A 3,626-nucleotide genomic window follows, 5' to 3' on the forward strand; every position below is an offset into this window, starting at 1 on the left:
CCCTACCTTGATGTCACGTTCGCGCTCATCAGTCCATACGCCCTAAAAAGGGACCTTGACAGTAGGCCACACGAATATTTCGATGGAATCAATAACATGACAGAATACATTAGCACCATTTTATAGATGGAACTGAAGACCCTTTTGAAAAAAATAATTCTTTTTGACTCAAAACTATTAGTTACTCAATTTTGAACATTTAAAATAGGCGAAGGCCTGTCAAATTTTTGTTTTTTAAAATCCATTTTTTATACAGCTATTGCAACAACTATAGGCCTACACATAATTTATGAGAGTTTTGAACTAGGTTTTTTAATCCAACATACATATGCTGTGAGTAGTCACTGATATATAGCCCTTGAGACAAAACTTATCAATGGCAACTTGGCCTATTTCTCATATAGCTTTAGTCACATATTGAAATATCTTTGGTAGAAGTCAATGCATCATTATGACATGTTAGGTTATATATTCCCCAAGAGATATACTTTAGCTTTTCACTTTATATTCAGAGTCAGTGTGAATTACTAAACTCTCTGTGATTTCTGATTAAAGCAGATCTCACTAAAGGGAGCGTCATCAATCTCCTGTCATTCAGCACACACAGTATGACTTGTAACTTTGATGCTCTGTAGTGCTTGATGGCATCTTTTGCCAGTACGAAGCAGGATTTTATGTCCTGCTCTTTGATATTGCCACAAATTCCTCTACAAGGACACACACAGTAACAACCGTTAATGCAAAGAATAAATCAAAAGGCCACTCATGCCAAATGTTGTGTAAGAGCAAGGTGGTTGTAAAAGTTAGTACAAAGATAAAAACTTATGCAAATGATATAATGCATTTCGGTTGTGAATCTCAAGATGCAGCTATGCATTTCATCTTAATCAAATCGGCTGCTAGCAGATCCCTCCAGTTGCAATGCCTTTGCTGGAAACAAACATGAGTGCTTTTGAAAATGAATTTTCCCCCATGGCCCAGTTTACATACCATTATCATTTCAGTCCCATCTGCTCAGATGTCCAGATGTTAGCAGTGTGACAGACTATGGCCGTGAACTGTAATCCTCAAAGGTGAACAACAGCTTAGTGTAACGAATCATCCACTGAAGGCGAGTTGAAGTGAGAACCCAAGTGCAGCTTTATTTACAGTGATGCATGAACAGACTTGGCATGAACAGACTAGACTTGGCATGACTAGACTTGGCATGAACAGACTTGACATGAACAGACTAGACTTGGCATGAACAGACTAGACTTGGCATGAACAGACTTGACATGGCATGACTAGACTTGGCATGACTAGACTTGGCATGAACAGACTTGACATGGCATGACTAGACTTGGCATGACTAGACTTGGCATGAACAACATGGAAAACATGAACATGAAACAAAACACCACATTACACTTAGTAGCAATAATACGAAATGGTGGTCAGTAAACTGTCCCGTCAGTGAGTCTGACCCATTTTGACAACCTATTCCATTAAGAATTTTGTTTCATGTGAGCACAGCACATCAGCTACACTACAATTTACTTGAGCTTTTCTTCTTGATGAGGATCATGTGATGATAGGTTGCCACAGTAACAAAGAATGACAGTAAACCTACTTAGAGAATGAAATATATCACGATGACCACATGTATCTCAATCTCACCAACCACTAAATGATTAGATCACCCTTCACACATAAATCAGAATCTGAGATGTCGCCACCAATATGCTGTATGATGAAGAAAACTTGCTCTTTTTATATTAATATTATTCACTATAGAAAAATTCGGTAAAACTGTTACTCTGCCTATTTAAGAAAAAGCATGTTGCATGTTTGCAGTGTCAATGCTATGCTAACAAACTCACAACTGTTAAAAATTCACCTAAGTTGGAGGGCAATGTCAGAGCTGAAGTCATAAAACAGCAAATGTATCACTTTTAGCAAACAAAGGCATAGGTGTCCGTCAATCTGAGCAGTGGGAACCCTTTGGAAAAGTAGTAAGGGAGAGTTTGGGAGCCTCATTCAAAGCCTTTGAGACATTGATCTATGGATAAAGTTGAGCAGAGGCGCTCTCGCTCAGTGTGAGCTGAATTTCTATGCAGGTGATGAATGAATGTGCTCTGCAGTGCGTGTCGTGGATGTATATCACTCTGCTCCCTACGTGATGGAGAGATAAGTTACTGCTAACCTGCAATGTCGTTCTACACCTTCCCGCAGAAAGCAGAGGGGGTCATGTGCTCGGTTCGCTTCAATTACTATACATTTGCTGAAAGTTATTTTAGTTTTGTAAAAGGTCAACCTTGCAAATACCTGCTCAGATCTTAGGTGGAACGAGGGAGAAGTCTTCCTTTAAAGTGGAGCTGAAAGCCTATGATAGCAGCGAGTGGTGGACATTAACTGCAGACGAAGCCTCAAGCAATGCTTCAGTGTACCAGTATTCAATATTACTAGGGAGTCTCAGCATGGACACTGAGGTTCATTTAAGGAGACTCTCCCATCTCAGTCAAAACATATTCATGAAGATGATGACAAATGTGTGCCATTGTGTCCAACCCTGACCCATCCGATGAGTTACCTGCTATTGAACACACCTCTGTCATTCAAGGGTCAGTAAGACACTGCTCTCTGAAAAGGAGCTGCTTTACAGCCTCTGAAATATTCACGAAAAGCAGCAGGAAGATGAATGGGCGCCCGTGTCCCCGCTCAGGGCCCTTGTTAAAAGACGGCGTTGATCGAGAGGTCAAAGCCGGAGAGAATTTTAAACATCCATTGGCCCAGGGCCCCCCGGGATCATTACAGCTCACTCCTGAATGGAAGGAGAGCCGAGCCAAGAGCAAGAGAAGCCTAGCTCTGTGATATACGAGCATAATCATTTCTCGCTCTCCTCCTTTTTTTTCTCTAGGCAGGGCTGGCCCACACTTCATCCTCTTGCATTTTGGTACAACCTATTCCACTGAAACCTCTGCAGCAGGCTCAAGCACTTCCTTTCCTCTCAGCGGCCTTTTTAAAGGGAAACTCACCCAGAAATTAGAATTCTGTCATTATTTTTTCACCCTCACCCTCATGTTTCCAAACCTCAAAGTGGTTATTTTTTTCCATGGAACACAAAATTAGAACATTTCGAAGAATTGTTATACAACTCTTGCCATACAACAATTAAATTCACCAAAAAATAAAATAGTTCTGTCATTATTTTATTACCCTTATGTTGATTCCAAACCTCAAAACGGTAATTTTTCAATGGAACACAAAGGGTAGAATTTTTTTAATAATTGTTATGCAGCTCTTACCATATAACAACAGTTCAATTCACCAAAAAATAAGTATATATTTTTTTAAAGTAAAATTTTAAAAAAGGCAGAATTTTAGCCATTATTCATGAAAATGTTAACCTTCAGAAAGGTCAGCTCTTGCCTATGTTCAAAATTAAAAAATTGCACTTCTTATTGGTTATTTCACATGCAAGATTCAAGATTCAATTTATATTATTGATATAATTTGTTTATTTTTCAATTTTGGTTACACAAAGTCATTATATGATTTCAGAAGACAAGTCAAATGGACTGTACTTTTACAGTGTTTTTATTTTATTTTATTTTATTTTATTTATTTTTGCCATTTTGAAGCTT

The sequence above is a fragment of the Sinocyclocheilus anshuiensis genome, unplaced genomic scaffold, assembly GCF_001515605.1.
Source record: "Sinocyclocheilus anshuiensis isolate Anshui unplaced genomic scaffold, SAMN03320099.WGS_v1.1 scaffold633, whole genome shotgun sequence".
NCBI lineage: Eukaryota > Metazoa > Chordata > Actinopteri > Cypriniformes > Cyprinidae > Sinocyclocheilus > Sinocyclocheilus anshuiensis.